At 34.9% G+C, this 21,109-nt stretch overlaps 1 non-coding gene across 1 annotated transcript; it reads right to left on the bottom strand.

The window, feature by feature from the left end:
• Positions 1-18,754: 18,754 nt before the first annotated feature.
• On the bottom strand, positions 18,755-18,865 carry LOC125347392. The gene has a single exon (XR_007210181.1). It is a non-coding gene; the product is annotated as a U6 spliceosomal RNA (small nuclear RNA).
• Between the last annotated feature and the right edge of the window lie 2,244 nt (positions 18,866-21,109).

Raw genomic sequence — 21,109 nt, 5'->3', positions numbered from 1 at the left:
TTCAATTCTTATTTAACTTGTGAGAAAATAGACTGTAATAACTATAAAACATCACCAACAATGAGTGCAAAAGACAAAAGTAAAAAGTAACATTTAAACAACACCTATTTTTTTCTTTCCTCCCTTCTTCCTTCCTCCTTTCCTCCCTATCTCTCTCATTCCCTTTCTGCATGCTTGCCTTCCTGCCTCCTTCTTTTCTTTTTTCTTTTTTTTTCTTTTTCTTTCTTTCTTTCTTTCTTTCTTTCTTTCTTTTTCTCTGTCTCTCTCTCTCCCTCTCTCCCTCCCTCCCTCCCTCCCTTCCTTCCACGCTACTTTTTATCATTCCTTCTTTTTCTTTCTTGTGCAAATACTAGGGCTTAAACTAAGCTCATGGGAACTCTTTGAGGCTTAAAATGTGCATGGGTACTGTGTCCCTGACATTTTGTGATTGATTCTTGTACTTGAACCAAAAACTCTACTTCTGGATTCTTTTTATTTTTTAAATTGTCAATAGGAGATAAAATCCTCACAGACTTTCTTTCACCTGGGTGGCTTTGAACCACGATTAGGATTAGCTAGGATTACAGGCATAAGCCACTGGCACCTGGCTATGAAAGTTTCTGTAGTCAGAAGAAATTCAAAGCAAAGAGGAGAAGAGAGGAATTATTGCACATTTTCCATATTCAATAAGATGAGATTGTTTGAGATTATCAAATATAAAATAATATATTTACAATGATTAAAAATTCTTAAATGCGGGCTGGGAATATGGCCTAGTGGCAAGAGTACTTGCCTCTTACACATGAAGCTCTGGGTTTGATTTCTCAGCACCACATATACAGAAAATGGCCTGAAGTGGCACTGTGGCTCAAGTGGCAGAAGGCTAGCCTTGAGGATAAAGAAGCCAGGGAAAGTGCTCAGGCCCTGAGTCCAAGCCCCAGGACTGGCAAAAAAAAAAAAAAAAAAAAATCTTCAATGCATCATTCCAAAACCAAATACTTCGTATTGGACTTCAAATTTTTCATTAGAAATAACCAACAAAAGGTATTGGCAGAATTGGCTACACCCATGCAGAATATTTAAGTTGGATCCTTATATATCACCCTGCACCAGAATCAAATCTAAATCAAATCTAAGACCTTAATGTAAAATCAGGCCACAAAAATATCACAGGAAGGAATAGGAGAAACACTAGGGCTCCTTGGCAGAGATTGAAACTTTTTAAATAAAGACCTAGAAACACCACAGATCAAAGAAAGGTTGGATAAATGGGATTTCATTGAACTGCTTAGCTTCTGAATGGCAAAGGACCTGGCTTGCAAGACAAATAGAAAAGCCATAGATTGGGAGAAAAATCTACACTAGCTATAAACAGACAGAGGGCTGCATATCTAAAATATACATAGAGCTCAAAAAAAAAATGAACCCTCCATAAACAAATCCCCAAAGAAACAAATATTTCATTGATAAGTGGTATACTTAAAAAAATACTTCTCTGAAGAGGAAATATGAATCTCCAATGGATACATAAGACATGTCCAAATTTGTGGCCATAAAAGAAATGAAAATTAAGAAAACATTGAGATTCTACCTCACCCTAGTAAGAATGGCCATTATTAAGAAAACTAATAATACAAGATGCTGGTAAGGATGTGGCTAAAAGGGAATACTCTTGGTGGGAATGTAAATTGGTTCAACCACTCTGGAAAGCAGTGTGGATATTTCTCAGTCTAAATATAGAGCTCTCCTAATACCCAGCAACCTCACTTTTTGGCATTTACCCAAATGATCACAAACAAGACCATATTAAAGCTACCAGCACAACTATGTTCATTGCAATATTACCAGAGTCAAAATATGGAATGAGCCCAGATGCCCCTGAGTGGATGAATGGCTATAGATAGATAGATAGTTACACACACACACACACACACACACACACACACACACACACACACACATTTTCTATGCTTCCATCCGAAAGAATGGCAATACTTGGAAACAATCATATTAAGTGACATAATCCAGACCAAATGAAACCTATATGCCTAGGATAGTTGTAGCAGTGGATCGCAATAGTTCAATAGCTATGCACATATGGCCTTATAAAATGATGGTAATCAGCAGTTTACTGGTACCTCATGCCTGTAATCCTACCTAGTGAGGAGGCTGAGATCTTAGGATCATGTTCAAAGCCAGCCTGGGCAGGCTAGTCTGTGATACTCTCATCTCCAATTAACCAACAGAAATCCAGAAGCGGTGCTGTGGCTCAAAATTTTAGAGTCCTAGCCTTGATCTGAAGAGTTCAGAGAGAGTGCCCAGGCTGAGAGTTCAAGCCAAAGATGAACAAAAAATCAAATTAAATAAATAAATGAAATGCTACTAGTAAAAATGAACTACAATATATTGAAATAAGAGGAATTGTCCCCCTAGTTTGCTGTATTCAGTTATTTGTTTTGTAGTGTATATAAGTTTATCTGATTTGGGAAAGGGAAGGGGAATCACAGAAATGATGAGAAAAAGGGCAAAAGAGGAACCAGTACAACAGTGATACTCACAAGACACTATGTTGGAAATGAACTTTACAACATGGGGCAGTGGAGGGCAGGAAAAAAGGATGGAGGGGGTAACAATGTTTGAAAAGAATTTTACTCATTTCCATACTTATATAACTGTAACCCTTCTGTACACCACCTTTATGATGGAAAAATAATAATAATAAAGCAGAAGTAACAAATACTTTATAAAGAATGTACAAAATAGACCTTGGATGAGTAATGACTTATCCAGACAGATAAGATAGTTTAAGATTAGAAGAATGTGCTTAAACTCTGAATGTAGTAAATACCATGGAATGTACAGTGCAAATAAGTAACATGCATGATTTATAAAAATAAATATAATTTAGGAGGCTACACAGAAATAAATATAATTTTAATCTAAATTATAAAAACAGACTTTTGGTCAAATTTAATAATAATAATTGTGTGTGTTTTATGTCAGTCCTAGGATTTAAAGGTAGGATCTTGAACGCACTTGACTGGATCATTCATTCTAGGCTGTCTACAACAGTGGAAGTTCTTGCTGAAAGCTCACAAATCTGGATTTTTGTGACTAATTAACAAACACTGCTGTCCTGTATTTGTCTGATCTGGCTGAATCTGGACTGTGATTCTCAGATCTCAAACTTCTGAGTATCTAGGATTATAAGCTTGAGACATGACGTCTGGCTTACTTGTTATTTTTATTTAATTATTTAAGCAAATATAAGCACACAAAACACCAATTCTAAATTCAATTATGAATCAACCATATAGAGAAAATATGGTTAAAGAGGAACAGGATAACTCAGATATCATTCTGCCTTACAGCAGATAATTGCCATTGCAAGTACTGTCCTCTGTATTAAGAATACCTTTGTTATCTTAATAACATCAAGAAATTACAGTTAGAAGAGTATGGGGTGATAACAATTCAGTTGTCATACTACTTTTCAGTTGTAGTGTATTTAATTTTCCCTTTTTTGAGGTAATGTCTTTTTTCTTTTCTTTTCTTTCTTTCTTTCTTTCTTTCTTTCTTTCTTTCTTTCTTTCTTTCTTTCTTCCTTTCATTCTTTCATTTGTTCTCTCTTTCTTTCTTTATTTTCTTTTTCAGACAGTCTTCTCAAGTTGGCCTTCAACTTGTGATTATTTTATTTCAACCTCTTCAACAGTGAACTTTGAGGTATGCAATAACCACACCCAATTTTATCCTTTCCAATGAGTATCCAGATGTTTAAAGTCTCATAGAGGGCTGGGGATATAGCCTAGTGGCAAGAGTGCCTGCCTCGGATACACGAGGCCCTAGGTTCGATTCCCCAGCACCACATATACAGAAAACAGCCAGAAGCGGCGCTGTGGCTCAAGTGGCAGAGTGCTAGCCTTGAGCGGGAAGAAGCCAGGGACAGTGCTCAGGCCCTGAGTCCAAGGCCCAGGACTGGCCAAAAAAAAAAAAAAAAAAAGTCTCATAGAATTAAGTAAGTAGTAGTTGTTGTATCTTTTAACATATTTACGTCAATAAATTCAGTTAATACTGTTGTAACTATTCTTTCACTCATGCTTATTTTGTCATTAGCCTTTCAGCTAAGATCAATTGTGGATTCTAGACTAAGTAGAAAATGAAAGCTCTTTGCTAAGTCTCTGAGGGTCTCTTGGTCAAAAATTATTTTTTCCCTATCTGCAGAAATTAAATGAATTGTGGCCGTATTTTAAGAGGAATATTAGACAGAATACCTCAGCTGGAGGCTCAGACAACTTGATTCCACATTCTGCTTTTATACAGGATACTTTATGTCTAGTAAGACCTGGTGATGATCAAAACACATGTCATGGAGCACTATCAGTAGAAGTAAGATAAGCTTTTCTCCAGAATATCATTCCTGTGTCCTTCACAATTCAAGAATCAGAGTTGATTCCTCCCAACTAATTACAAAGGGCAGTTTATCCCAAACTTAAGTGACAGACAATATAATGAATATTTAGGGCCAACAAGCTGGAGAGTACACCTTGTCCTATGATTTTTAACTTAGTAGGAACAAAACCAGAAAAATATTGTGATGGCGAATGTGATTAATATTATAAATGGTATTTCCAGTGGGTAGAAATCTAGCAAAGTTTCACTGATACTTCATTTTTATTCTTGTTACTTTTTTGTCTTTTTAATAATAATTTATCATGTGAATACATTGTGAATTAGTTTGTATCACATGATCACCTGTCATTAAAAGATAGAGCAAAGCACCCCAAACAGACTTTTTAAACTGTGTCTCTACTTTCCCACTGGTCCTATTTGTGAAAAGTTACCATATCACTATTGAAGTGGAGCTATCCCTAAGGCAAAAGGATTAGTTATATGTCCTATGGGATAATAATCTGTCTCGAGGCAGGATCTAAACTTTCTAGATTTTGTATTTGGTGCAGTGTGTATAGGCAACCTTCACTCATCATCATGAATTATTGTGCTTTGAATGTGTGTGAGGCAAGAAATAAATCTTGTCCAGGGAAAGTAAGAACAAATACATAGAAACCCTATATTCTTTGTGAGGATCTAGGTATAAGAAGAGTGTGTAATGTTTATCTTCAGCTTCTCCCAGAATCATTTTTCATAAAAATTTCCATGATTTATTTTAGTGTAATCAAATGGTACTATTATTCTGAAATATGTCTCTACAAATTTATTAAGGCACCAATGTTCAAAACATCATTTGTCAATTTGACACATGTTGTCTTCGTTCATTTGGAAATCTACAATAAAGGATGTAGACTGGGACCCTGATAATTTAACACACATTTATTTCTCTGAGTTTGGTGTCTGAGAAGTGCAATATGAAGGTGCCAGCCGATCTAGTACCTCAAAAAAAGGATGGACAAATGGGACTGAATCAAACTGCAGAGCTTCTGCACAGCAAAAGACATAGCTCGCTAGATAAAAAGAAAGCCCACAGATTGGGAAAAGATCTTTACTGGCCATACAATGGACAAAGGCCTCATATCTAAAATACATGCAGAACTAAAAAAATTATGTTCCTCCAAAACAAAACCACAAAGAACCAATAGCCCCCTCACCAAGTGGGCTGAAGACTTAAAAGGAGACTTCTCTGATGAGGAAATGAGAATGGCCAAGAGACATATGAAAAAGTACTCTACATCACTGGCCATAAAAGAAATGCAAATCAAAACAACACTGAGATTCCATCTCACCCCAGTAAGAATGTCCTATATCAAGAAAACTAACAATAACAAATGTTGGAGGACCCAAAGAAACATGGACTCCATGGTCTCCCTCATAGGGAATAATTAGCACAGGTTTAGGCAAATCACAGCAGATCACAAGAGCCCAATAGCTATACCCTTATGAACACATAAGATGATGCTAAGTGAAATGAACTCCAAGTTATGGAAACGATTGTTACATTACTGTTGAAACTACTTTCAACGTGCTATGTGTAACCATTGCTTCTATTATTGATGACCTTCTTGTATCCCCTTCCTGTGGTTGTGCCTGAACTATCTCTGTATCTTATCTGAGTACATTGGAAACCGTGTATACTGGTATTAGAACTAGGAAACTGAAAGGGAGTACCAAAATTGAGAGGCACACGGTAAAAAAGACAAACGACTACAAAAGCAATACTTGCAAAACTGTTTGGTGTAATTGAACTGAGCAACTCTTGGGGGAGAAAGGGAAAGGGGGAGGGGGAGGGGGAATGAGGGATGAGGTAACAAACAGTACAAGAAAGGTATCCAATGCCTAACGTATGAAACTGTAATCTTTCTGTACATCAGTTTGAAAAAAAAAAAGAAAGAAAAGAAAAGGCCCTATTGTCATTTAGGACAGCTTTTCCCCTTGACCTTAATCACTTCCCAAAGGCCCCACATCCAAAAACTATACTATTGCAGATCAGTTTTCAATATATAAATTTTGGTGGAGATCAACATTCAATCTCTATATCTCAGACCCTCCGAGTACTTATTAACGTATCCACTCAAAAGTATCAGTTACATGTAGTTACACATTATATTCATACACATACATACAAGCTGACAACCCAAATAGGTGTTAAGAGATGTTGTAATATCGATATCAATGCTGCAAGGAGGCTAAGATAAGGAAGGAAACTGAATGAGTAAAACAAAAATTAGTAAGGATTAGCCAGAAAATTAATTCCTGATGAGAAGCCAACTTAAAAGCTAGAAAAGGGGGAGGAGGGCAGAATTGAATGGTTTGGGGGAGGAGGGTAGAATTGAATGGTTTGAAATCTGTTACTTAAGATCTGAGAATGAGATGACATAAACACCAGATTCTGGTACATGTGGTAGGGTGGAATTATATGATTATGACCAAGTTAGTGTGAATAAAGATATTTTTTTCTCCAGAGAGGGGAAAATAACCCTTGAGTGAAAGAACCTGAGAGAATATTAAGATGAAAAACAATGCATAAGTTCAATGATTGATTTCTAAATTTAGTTAATGAGAGCTAAGTGATTGTGTAATGATAAGGAGGGGCAAAGGAAGAAACTGCAGCAAGATGGACAGGTAAGGACTCTCCTTTATCACTTCTAGGTTGGATAGTTGCTTTAAATTCCTGAAAAAAAATGGGTCATAAGATGAGTGATAACCAGAAATATGACCTCCTAATTACATTATCTTAAATTGATTCTTAATATCAAAGCAGTTCCAGCTAAGAGGAAATACGACAATCACTGTGTTCTAGATTTATAGATATGTTTCTTGGGACTACATCAATTAACTGTACTGCAAAGGCTGCAGATGTTTTCTTTACTTCTGTCTACATAGCTGTATTTTAGCTTAGGAGAAAACGACTACAAATAGTTTCTATCATTTCTAGATATGTTATTAATCCCATCAATTTCTGATCACAGAACTCTTATAAAACACTATGCTTAATCTAAATATTATTCTTAACCCCCAAACCATAAGCCTTTCTGTAATTTTTTCTTAGACCCAGGAAATAGCTGTGAAGAAGATTCAAAAACATATGCCTTCCCCAAACTCTTAAACATAATTATCTATATGTAATTATCTCTTAATTATTTTAGAATATACAAAACAATTATTTCATTAATCATGAATTTGTAATCAAGTAAATAGTCTGAAATTTCAAAAACTGTTCTGGTGAAAATAGGAGTTGGTCTCAGTTGTTATATCTTCATTACTAAGTGTGTAGGATGGGAAATTATTTTTCTCTACCTATCTCTGTGTTCCAGCTGGGAAATTGGAAATCAGACTGCCTAAAATTAAAAAAAATATATAGTAGGTAAATATAATGTAGTAATAAATGTAAACATAATGAATATCTTCCCTCTGGAAACATGGTAACAATGAAGTTATTGTAGGGTACAATTAAATTTTTATGTGATTAAAGGTGTCATTATATATAAAGATACATAGTGACAATAATCGTACATGTGGCACATTTCTGTCTCTAGATTGTTAAAAATGATATTTCTATGTGTGTGTGTATATATGTATATAATACTCATATGTAGATGGCTTATAAGGTCTTTCACACTTTCAGAGTTTGTCATTATATTTCTTAGAATATCCACATGACACTCATTGGAAAAGTAAACAGTGTTTATCTACTTTAACCATGTCAGTGAGCAATGGCAGAAAGAGAAATTTATGTATTTTGCTTTTACCAGGATCTCATGGTTGCAGAAAAAGTGACATGTCAATGTTATTTCTTCATTGTTTTTCTGACAACATCACTAGAATCTCTGCATTCCTTTCCTAAATATTTAGTGAAGTCAGGGGTCAATAGTTGAAATTTCCTGGATATGAAAAGAAAGGCAGTTTGAAGTGCAATATTAGATTGTTCTCTGTTGACTTTGTCAAATTGTTCTTTGAGCACAAGTCAGTAGGTTTGTAAGATAGCCATGTGGTCTCTATGCTGGATATTTTTTAATGTATGGTGTTAGGCTATATAGCAGAACACATGAAGCTATTCTTATCAAGGCATACTGAGATCACCTGAAAAAAAAAATATTATGGACAGAAAAAGTAGTTAGTGAGAAGACCCTTTCTGGAGTTATTCCAGCCTTTTCTCATGAATAATCATTACCTGGAGTAAGCTTGCCCATGGAAAGTGCCGCCCCAATCCCCAGCAAATAGGCTGCATTCTGTGAACAGATATTTCTTTCACCTGTTGAGAGTATTCTCAGTCTGGAATAAAACATTCTTCCAGTTCCTTCCTTACTTGTCGTCACCTACCCTTCTTTTCCAAATGAAAGAACTTGGAAACAGCAGGCATAGATCTTTTTTTAGTTTCATTTTGTATTTATTTTATTTACTTTTTAAAAATTTATCATAAAGATGATGAACAGGGCATTTATAGTTACATAAGTAAGGTAATGAGTACATTTCTTTTTAAACACTATTAACACCCTCACTCATTTTATCCTACTAACCTCTCCCTACTTTCCTCCTCCAGATTGTAAAGTTCATTTCCAACATAGTTTCTAATTTTTTCTTTCTGCTTGAGTTTTCTGTACCCTGTGTCTTGAAGCTTATCTCATTGATGGAAGGGAAAAGGTATCACAGAAACAGCAGGGCAAAGGATGAACTAAAACAAAAATGATACTCACTAGACACTATGTTGATCTTAATCTCCTGATTTTTCTCTGAGACCCTTCCTATCCCTGCACCAACAGAAAGAAAAAAAGGCACCTTCTTATTCCAGATGGCAGAGAGGTCAGAATACACTAAAGAACTTTTTTTTTTTTAATTTGGCAGGTCAAGTTAATGGTTCCTTTAACCTAGGACTTAACATCTGCTCAGGAACTCAGTTATCATTCTTCATTTGTTCACATAACTAAAGTCTGTGAAGTCTAGAATCACAGAAATCAGTACTCTTCATTTTCAGTAAATACATTTTACTGTAAAGTTCATCATACATTTCCTAAGTCTGCTATGACATGAGGACTGTGTGGAAGAACTAGCCCAGAACAATGGGGGGAAAGGGAAAGGGGGAGGAGGGAGGGGGGCTATGAGCGATGAAGTAACAAACAGTACAAGTAATGTATCCAATGCCTAATGTATGAAACTGTAACCTCTCTGTACATCAGTTTAATAATAAAAATATTGAAAAAAAGAAATTAAAAAAATGAAGACATACAGTCAAATAATTATTTTAATTCACCCCCATCATGTGTCTGGAGAAATTGATTCAAGAAAGAAAAAAAAAAGACCTAAGGTACCTGCTTGTACCTTATGTTTTGTTTTTCTTTCTTCTATATTTCTTACTTTCACAATCTGTTCCTGACTTTATTTTTCCCTGCTACTACCACAGAATCTCCTAAAACCTTTTAGCATGTAAATCTGTAGAATTGTCAAGTCATAAATATTGGTATGATATGTGATCATCTTCGTTGTCAACATGGCATCATTGTCATCATCTCAAAGGGAATGCATGTATGAGCAAGTATGCTGGATAAGATGGAAAAACAATAATATTAAAAACATAAGGATATAGATTTATGCTGTTCAGGTCCATTGTATTTGCATCTTTAGTAAGATTCTTCTAGTTCACTAGTATTGGTCATGTTGAAAATGGTTTTCCTGCTGAGACCTGAGTAAATCATTTAGACTTATTTTATTTTTTAACAGTTTCTTTCCTGCCTCTAGTTCATTGTATTTGACACAACATTCTTAAAATTGATTTAATTATTTTCTTCAATTTCTCAAAGTAGTTCAATGTGTGTGTGTGTGTGTGTGTGTGTGTGCATGTGCATGTAAGTGTATACATTTGTGTAGAATGAGGAAAGAAAGCAAAGCAAACTATTTTTTCAACTTAAAGGCAATGCTAATTCTAATTGTTTGTAAAATATGAGTGCACAATCATTATATTTCAACATAAATATGTTAAACCTACTCTTGGGAAAACCTATTGAAATGTATACTTATTGTCCTGAATATGGTGTTAATTTCACATGAGTTGGACTTGTTATGTTCTCTTTAAGCACCAAGTCCAACTAATTAGACCCAAACACTTTTCTTCTCACACATCTTTCCACAAATCTATATTTCCAAAAACTATTTTAGTGGGGGAAACAAAAGGAAAAGGTGAAAGATTATATCTATTTTTAAAACATTTTCTCTTAGTTCTCTTGAGGGTCAGTTCTCAAAAATAATCACATAAATTATCTTTCTTTTAAATATAAAAGGAGATATTATTACCTTACCTGGTAAATAAATCATAATAAATCTGAGCTACAGAACAAGGTGGACACCATCAAGAGACAAGAGAGCAAATTTGAAGATTATTAGGGTTAGCTAATTGCTCCCTAATGTCAAACCAAGATCTAGTAGAAATAATCTTTCTGGAATCTGACAGAAGACAAAGGTCAGGATTTAATACCTCCATAGTCTGATTTCCCAACTTCATTGAGCAGCTGCTTAATAAAGCACAATTATCTGTTATGTTTTGAAGAGTTGAGAGAAATGTAAGATGTAGAGTCACAAAAGAGAATGATTCCCAGCTCTATTATTCTGTTGAGAACACTGTAACCTCCTTGTTAAGGACAATTATGTGGAGGTCATTACTTTGTCAGAGTTGATTTCTTTGCTGAAGAAAAATACGGAAAGCAAACATATAGGATTACATAGAACTACTAATGTCATTGGTCATTCTTCCTTGATTACTAAGGAGAACAAGTTTAAGGTCAGCAGAAAGAGCCCTGAATGAGTGGGTGATTAGATAAGAATATTTCATTTGAGCTTCTATGTAAAAGGGCAATGGGAAGCTAGCAGATAATTCTGAACAACCACCAGACTTTAGTCCTAAGATGAAAAAGACAAGAGGGAGGGGAAGAAGAATAGTGAGAAAGACACAGAAGGGAGATCGGTGTATAGAAAATATGATGAACACAGACTTCAGGAAATTTGAGTTCATTAGAACTTTAATCATAACAAGCACATCATCAGGGGTTTACAGTTTTGCACAGTAGGCCCATTTCTATCTTTGTATTTTTCTCTTGTCTTCCTTAGAAGTTGCTTGAGTCAACAAACTTATCACTTACATAATTAAATAGATAGCAGAAAGACTGGAAGTTTGTCTTGCAGATTCCCCACTGACTGGGGGACCCCTGCTTGAATCTATTACTTAAACTCCCTATATTTCTGTTATTTTAGGTAACAATACACAAGAGAATAATTATGATAATCTTTATGAAGCACTAAGAATGCTTTTGAGCCCAAAGTAAGTTCTCACTCAATTTGCCATCTGACTATAATTGTTATTATTGTTGCTATATTTTAAAACAATGTTCCTAAAAGTACTCATAAGGCATTGTCTTGAGAAATTTAAGTGTTTTTTAAAAAAAGATAGAAGTACATGTCTGTGGAAACCGTAATCCATAGTCAAGAGCTCTAATTTCCAAGATAGTCCTCAGTTAACCATGTATTCTTGTACTTACACTTTTGCTATTTCTCTGTAACCTTGAATCTGTGTGGGCTCTGTGACTCACAACAGCAAGACACAGCCTGACACTATATAAGGACCTAACACTTCACAGTTTCCACTTTGAAGTTTTTGAGATCCCTAAACCACTCAGTATGCAATATACCTAGCTACCCACTTAGACAGACCACATGGGGAGAGCTTGTGGATAAAGAATGACTCTATAACTACAGGAGGCAAAGAGAGGGGCCCTGAGGAATCCCAGAACTCCAGGTCAGTCCAGTCATGCAGCTCTCCCTTCTAAGTAGCCATACCTGGAACATTCCAGTCCAGAAGATCTTGCATATCAGCGACTGAGCAAGACTCCCTACCCAGAAATGATTACAAAAATCAACGTTAAATATTGAGAGGCACAATAAATGCTTTTAACTTTCATTGCATTTATTTTAATTCACTATTTGGAGAATCACTTGTCACACAGTAGTGGACAAATAAAGTAAGCAAGAGGGAAAACATGAAGAGCTATTCTGTTCAATGAGGCAGAGTAAACATCACATACAAGCATTGCTAATTACTTTCAAAGTGGCCATTATGACTAGAAATTGGATTTTTAAATGTAAGTTGAATTTTAAAATATAACTTGGTTGATTTAAACTTATAACCTGAAGCAGTATTAAAAAATATTTCCTCGGGGCTGGGAATATGGCCTAGTGGCAAGAGTGCTTGCCTCGTATACATGAAGCTCTGGGTTCAATTCCCCAGCACTACATATATATAGAAAACGGCCAGAAGTGGCACTGTGGCTCAAGTGGCAGAGTGCTAGCCTTGAGTAAAAAGAACCCTGGGACAGTGCTCAGGCCCTGAGTCCAAGGCCCAGGACTGGCAAAAAACCAAACAAACAAAAATATTTCCTTGCCAAACATACTCAGTATGATTTTATTTTAGTATGATTTTATTGACTCAGTGTTACATTGAAGTTCTCTCAGCAGGTGTGTTTTTTCTAGCATTACACATAAGCACAACACCAATGAAGGATTTTAAGATATTTTATTCATAGTTCCATATACATTGTATACTAACATGGTGATGCTTTGTTTATAATAGGGTAAATAGATTATTAAAATTCATTTCACCAAATTTTACCTTTTTAAATGTGGTTTCTAGAAAATTTTAACTTAATATCATTGTTATAGAGAAATAAATAGAATTATTTTCAAGCAGACTTTAAAAATGATTTTAGAGACCATAAATTCAATGTATAAACATACAATTTCCCATTTCTCAACATCTTATATTAGTATTATTAAGTGGACAAATACTATGCTCCCACTAACTAAAATATACACCCAGGCTTCCTTAAGATTTTTCTAATTTGTTTTCTCTAGGTTACCAGTCAGAATACTACATGGTTTTAGCTGTTATGTCACCTTAGGCTGTATTTGGATACCACACTTTCAAATTTTCCCACTATTTAATGACTATCATAACCTGAATGGTGGCTTTAAAGAGATCCTTTACATACCTGAATTTCTGGAACTTGCAAATGTAAATTTACTTGAAAAAGTTTCCTGTAGTTGAAATTAGGGTCTAGAGGAAATATCACTGTGTTTTATCTATGTAATTCCTGAATGCAATGTCAAATGTCCTTATAACAGACAAAAAGAAGACTTAGAAGAAGCATGGTGGAAGAATCAGAGATGAGGCTGATAAAAAATATGAGCATAGAAATGTTGTCCACTGCCAGGTTGGAAGAGTCACTAAGTGGAATTTCTTTAGAAGTATCACATTCCCACAAAAATTTGAAAACTCTAAAATACTGAGACAATACCTTTAAAGTCATCAAGTCTGTTCTAATTTGTTATGGCACCTAATGCTTTGATAATACTGGTCTGCTATTTTTTTTTCATTCTCCTCTTGCAACTTATCTGAGATTTTCTTCAGGTTTAAATACAGGGTATTCATTCTAAGAGCAGGACAACAGAAGAAATGTACCATTTTTTTTCTTCTATGTCTACTTTACAGGCCTCACCAGAGTTTATCACTGTTGACCTTGATCACTTGGGTCAAGTGCCACTTTTCCACTCACCATTTTTTTTCCTCCATATATTTTACTCTTTTGAAGGAATGTTGACAAATCAAACAGGACAAAGAAACAGAGAATAGGTGACAAGTTTAACAAGAAATATACTCACTACCTTACAAGTATAACTGTATCTCCTCTCTACATCACCTTGACAATAAAATTAAAGTCAACAACAACACAAAAAGGACAATTTGTCTATGAGAGATTCTGGGGAACAGCAAACAAAAACCTAGTCAAATAACAACAACCACATGATTGCAGTACAAAAAAATAGTGGAGTCATATTTAGCAAGATAGAATTCTACCCTGAAATAAGAGGGGGGAAAAGAACAGAAGAAATTTTTTTTTAAAGATAGAAACATTGAATAGATAGTGAAGAGATGCAGAGAAAGGTCATGGACCTCAGAGATAAGGTCTTCCTCTCAAGAATGTAGAATTCAGTTCTAATCAAGGTTTATTGAGACTTACTATATATTAGACACTCAATTTGAACCTGAAGGATCTAAATTTAGGATGACTGAGTTTCTGTTTTAAAATGTTTATTATTACACTATCATATGAATAAGGTACAAAAATAAATACAACAATGGAGGCATATTTTTAGTGGTTATACAAAAATAGCATTCACCTTCATCTAAATTCAGGAAAATTTCCAAGAACCAGATGATATTTGAGGAAAAAACCACTACCGACCCAAGTGACATTGTAGTGTGACTGAATAATAATTGTCCAAGTTGCTCTCAACTCTGCAGTTTCTGAAATCTTATTTGTCACTGACCCAGAGTTGATTAGTCTTGGGGATAGAAATCAAGCCAAGAAAAATCATAAAACATAAACTGTAATGAAAAGTATTAATTATGTTGAGAAGTAAAACTGTCAGACAAGCTTTATGTGGAAAAATTAAATGGAAAAGCAAGGAATTAACAGATTGCTTGGTTAGCCTTCAAAGGAAGAATTAGGGATCAATTACACGTCTGAATGTTGGTTCAACATGTAAAGGCATTAACCTGGAAAACTTCAGTTGTATTCAACTTCAAACAAAGGAAAACAGAAAGAGTTCTTACATCAAAGAGTCAAATAGGGAGACATGCTTAGCATGGGATCTGGAACATAATCAAGTATCAGAGACTGTTATGATCATAGTTCTTTGTTTGGCAATAGTATTTCTTCTCCACCACTGTTTCCTTCAGAATGGCAGCTATATCTAATTTGTCTATGCTCCTCTGGGGCCTAATAAAGTACTTGTCAACAAGAATCAACACAAAAATAAGTTCATTCAAGATAAGTAAAGAGGACTTGACTGCGGCAAGAATCATGAAGTGGAATTAATTTAAAAGCTGATAGAAAGAATGTGCTTTAAACTAAATTGGTCCTTCAAAGAAAGGAGAAAAATTCAACATCTTTTCCCACTTGAAATAGTGTTCTATTAAAAAGTCATTGAATGTTGATGAACGTGCACATTAGAAAATGCACACATGAAAAAAGCAAGTTTCCTTTGCACAAGTATTCTGTCCTGTTCTTCATTAAATGGAAGGAATTAAAAACAATCCCTCAGGAGAGGAGGTGGGGTGTCTGTGGCTTGGAGGTTTGGTTGTTATTTGTAAGTGAAAAATGGAGGGGGGAAAAAAGAGGTGTCATAAACTTAAACTAGGGAGGTCCGATGGTAACTAAGTCACAAGACTGTCTCTATGGACTGAGTTAAACCCCTTAACAACGTCTCTGTTTTACTCTCTCCATCTGTTTTACCAGACTATTGGGAGGATTATTTAGTTAATGTTGAAGACTATATTTATCAATTCCACCGAAGGTCTGTTCTTTAACGATGAGAGAACTCTAAACGATGCAGCGGGAGTATCACGGGGGTTAGCAACAGCATTATTGTCAGTTGAGTCCTTCAGAGACCCACCAGACAAAATATGATATGCAGTTCTTAGAGCTTTTGGAATTATGTTCCAATCATTATTTCTCTCTCGAAGTCCCCCAAGCAAATTGGGTTTTCTATTTTCTGGGCTTGACAAGCAATTTGTATTTTATGATTGTGGAATTTTTTGAGTGTTTTCAGTGTTACCCAGAAAATGATTCCTCTAAATAGAAATTATAGTGCACAGTGTACTACAAGGTGCTAACTCATTGTTCTCCAAATATGTGCAAGTGAATTCTTATCCAAGAGCTTTCTCTTTTCCTTTTTATTCATTTTGACCCTTAACTATGAAGCAGAAAGTACACGATATATCACTCCTAAATACAGTTTTCTGTAATATACCAAGTGGAGATGATCTCAGAATCTCATATAATAAAAGTAATCTTTGTATTTCAGGTTTTATAAACAGTCTTTACTTTTAGAAATTCTTAATAGCTGTCACTCTGGCTCAGAAAAGATGAAAATACAGCCCAATGTGCTTTAGAATATATCTTATTTCCTATTCTGAAACATCAGCATCTTGTATTTGAAACTGAACACTAAACTTCCTATTTCAAGAAAATAATCATAAGAAGAGGAATATTTGAATATACCCTAAATCAGCACGAATATCTCAGTCTCATAATAAAACATAGTAGATACAATTAGCAATAAATAGAAACCTTCATGGGAAGTAGTAAGTTCTTTCTGGATAGAAGGGTGACATTTATAGTAAATTAACTCTGTCTCTCTTCCATGAGAAAATGACATTACACAGTTCATATATGTGGGCTGGTAAGGTGTCAAGCACCAAGATCTTTTGAGTTGTTTCTACGATTATGCCCAGTCAAAATAAGACTGAAAATATTATTAATGAGTAGCTTATACATTAGACTTGGGGGTTTCGCCATTTATGCTGTTACTCAGGGTATTATCACTATCCTTTCTTTAATTTGTTTGCACAGCAGTGACATGAATTAAGTTCAAAGCTTCTTCCAGAAGTCTGGGTCCAATCCCTCTTTGTGTGGTTTTAACTTGTGCCTTTCCTAGGATTTCTGTGTATTGTAGGAGCTTTTATACCAGCTTTGAATGGAATTCCAGACACAATTGAATGGCTATTTTCATAATTCAAAATGAATCATGAATCAGTAATATGAATGCAGCTTTCTCATTGGTAAATCTTGAAGTTAATACTCTCACTTGGAAGTGAGAACACTCATTTGTGATCTTTTGTTGAGGGCTATCATGTCTATAGTATGACTGGCATGACTTCAGACCATCATCCCAGTTATTTCTACACCTTAAGCCATGGCCTTAACTTCATGTCAGGAGTCAGGAGTGACATTGAAGTCTCAGACACATTTTAATGTGGAGAGCAGTGTTAACTGAGACATCAAGAAAGGTCAACAAGATCATGAAGGAGCATTTTTAAAAAGGGGGAAGGTGGTAAAGAGAGAAACTTTCTCCACCTGGCTGCTGAATTTTTCTTTGTCTTACTCACTCTGCACAAATATAAGAGTAAATTTCTACATCGTTGAATCCACACTCATGGAAAAATTGAGTAGCTTGGTGCTGTTTTCATGAATGCATGTCAGAGTAGAGAATCCCACATTTAATTTTAGTATTTTCTGCAATCAAATTTGTTTCCTTCCTGTTTCCTCTTAATCTTACAATGCAGATCCTGCTCTTGCCTTTGCCTGTCTAAAAAGTATGCCATGAGTTCAAGAGCAATTCAGCATGGTTCTCCTGCAAAAGGTTATATGAATGAACTACAAGACCAAGTTGTTAAAAAGTAAATTAAGAATTATTTGACTAGCGCTTATGTTGATAATCAATTTTCTAGGTAGCACCCAACTTGTGTTCTTTAATAATTAGATCTAAGGGAGTATTAGCTGATTGTTTTCACATATAAGTATTTATTGAAGTTCATTTTTAAATGTACAGACATCATATATCCATTTATTAACAAAAGCTAATTAACATATGAATTTATTCACATAGCTATCATTCTTGAAATGAGAACATTTTACATTGATTCTTGGCATGTTTGAAGAATATGATGTAGGGATGGGAATGTAGCTTAGTATAAAGTTTTTTGCCTAGCATGTGTGAAGCTTTGGGTTTGATTCCTCAGAATCACATAAACAGAAAAGGCTGGAAGTGGCTCTATGGGCTCAAGTGGTAGAATACTAGCCTCGAGCGAAAAGAAGCTAGGGACCATGCCCAGGCCCTGAATTCAAGCCCCAGGACTGGCAAAAAAAAAAAAAAAAAAAAAGATGGTTTAAGGATAGTCACCACACATTTCAATAGTTTTCTTGAACTCACATACCTCGCCCCCTCTCTCTTCATGAATGTGCTTTTCTCTACACTTGAATTTCTTTATCTTTTATTTCCTTATAAAGATTTCCCTCTTTTTTCAGTTTTTTAAATTGTTATTATGAAGGTGACATACAAAGGGATGTCCCTCCTCCTCCTCCTCCTCTTCCTCCCCCTCCTCCTCCTCCTCCTCCTCCTTCTTTTCTCTGAATAGAAGGGAGTTAGAGTTGCTCTATCTACTTTTAGCTCAGAGGACAATATAGGACACATGCCATCTCATCTGAAGTCTCTCTCCCCTGTGGCCTTTCTAAGAGACTCAATTATCATTTGCTGAGAGAAAATAGCTGAGTTAAACATCCTAAATTCATTACCTTATTCTTACCTCAATTAAATATTCCCATGGGTTGTTTTTCTTCCATTACATATTATTTTTAAAGCATGCATGCATTAATTTCAGACACTTTATAATCTTATACTTGCATATTAAGCTCTAAGAAGAAAAACAATATTTTTTTTAAAAAATATGGAAAGCTTCACAAATTTGCATGTCATCTGTGCACAAGGGCCATGCTAATCTTCTCTGTATCATTCCAATTTTAGTATATATGTGTTGCCTAAAAGAGCACAAAAAACAATTTCTTGCACCATTCAATCATTTTTTAGAAATAGAACACAAATATAATGTGATTTAGTCCCTTTTATACATTTTGTATAATATTATCTATCTATCCATCCATCCATCTATCCATCTTCATTGTAGAGTTCCTTGTACTAATGAAGTTGTCTTTGCATAACACAAGTATTGGTGTTTGATTTTGTTGTAACAGTAAGCCCAGAATAAGTACCCAGTGTTTGTTCTCAATGGATCAGGTTTTACTTAAAATCAGGAGTGGAAAAATATATTTTAATTTTCAAAATAATATGAATTAGTTCATGGCATCTGTGAAGGTATACCTAGATCTAGTAACATCCTGTTTATATACATTATCCATTCTCCAAAGACAATCATTAAAACAAACCTCTAATGGTGATAAATGACCACTGGGCATCAATGGACCTTATATTCTAACAAGTTTCTAAGGACAAGGCAAGCTACTATGTGCTGATGAATGTAGAAGAGGCTGTAGCCTCCAGTATAACATACAGGAAGCACCTATACCCTACAGAATCACTGGAAAGCTTTATATGAGGCTCCATTTCAGAAATAGCACTGTTCAGTGAAAAACAGGAAGGTTTGGCTAAGAGAAAGATAGAAAATAGCTCCAGAAGTAAAGAAGCATTTATACTGAGGTTTCATGCTTCCAACCAAACTCTAAAATATCACCAATCAAGGAGTTCAATTTAAATACATGGAAATCTCAGTGGCTAAGCCAAATGAGAAATTCTCCTTCTGAGTAAGACTCTAAATTGAGATAGATCAAAAATCTTAATGTACCATTAAGTAAGAGATGTCAGTATTGCAATGATTGTATTTCTTAAGCCACCATAGAAACATGGAGGGAAACAAGATTTGATCAGAAGCAGCAGCAGAGGTGAAATCATTATGGATTCCTAACAAACAACAGGAATCTCCTTATATTTGTAGCATTTAGAGATCTAGGGGATAGGCATAGATTACAAATCTGACCCACAGAATTTCTTAAAGGCAAGAGCTTTTGAAATAACTACAATCCCTATTGCCAAGAATAAAGGAAAAATAGGGAAAAAGAAAAACAAAATGGGGAAATGGTTTTCTAGTAAAGTGTTTACATCTATTTTGCAAATCAAGTAATCCCTGTAGATAAAAAAAAATATATACAATATTTGAGCGCTGGTGGCATGGTTCTATGGTAAGTGCCAGGCTAACAAATATATGGCCTTGGAATCAATCCTTACTAACAGGAGAAAAGGAAAACAAATCAAATTGACCAATTACAAATTCCAACAATTTGGAATTAACTACTTCATGAGTAAAGTTATTGAAACTAACTGTAAATCTATAATACTCAATATAGACTGTTGTTAGGTGAGGGTTTTTAGCTCAGTAGTAAGCAGAGCAATTGACACCAATCACAAGACTCTGAATTTAAATGCTCATACCACAAAACATTTTAAAATAAACTAAAATACAAAAGTTTTTAGTGGAATAAATTCAGGGATAAGTATGTTAAAAATATAATAAAATACAAGTGCACAAATACAGACAATAGACAAAATGGTATCTGACACCTGATTTTGTTTTTTTTTTACTTTTTTTTATTTATTATAAAACTGATGTACAGAGAGGTTACAGTTTCATATGTTAGGCATTGGATACATTTCTTGTACTGTTTGTTACCTTGTCCCTCATACCCCCCTCCCCCCTCCCCCTTTCCCCCCATGAGGTGTTCAGTTCACTTACACCAAACAGTTTTGCAAGTATTGCTTTTGTTGTTGTTTCTCTTATTTTACCCTTTGTCTCTCAATTTTGGTATTCCCTTTCAATTTCCTAATTCTAATTCCAGTACACACTGTTTCCCATACACTTAGATAAGATTACAGAGATAGTGTAGATACAATCACAAGAAGGTGATACATGAACATCATCAATATTAGAAACTACAGATACACATGGGATGTTGAAAGTAGTTACAACTGTGATATAACAATCATTTCCATAAAATGGAGTTCATTTCACTTAGCATCATCTTATGTCATCATAAGGGTATAGCTATTGGGCTCTTGTGATCCTCTGCTGTGACTTGCCTAAACTTGTGCTAATTATTCCCAATAAGGGAGACCATAGAGTTCATGTTTCTTTGGGTCTGGCTCATTTCACTTAGTATAATTTTTTCCAAGTCCTTCCATTTCCTTACAAATGGGGCAATGTCATTCTTTCTTATAGAGGCATAAA

Source organism: Perognathus longimembris, chromosome 2 (assembly GCF_023159225.1).
Source record: "Perognathus longimembris pacificus isolate PPM17 chromosome 2, ASM2315922v1, whole genome shotgun sequence".
Lineage (NCBI taxonomy): Eukaryota > Metazoa > Chordata > Mammalia > Rodentia > Heteromyidae > Perognathus > Perognathus longimembris.
The sequence above is the reverse complement of the archived record's forward strand: the minus strand, read 5'-3'. Positions and strand labels throughout refer to the sequence as shown.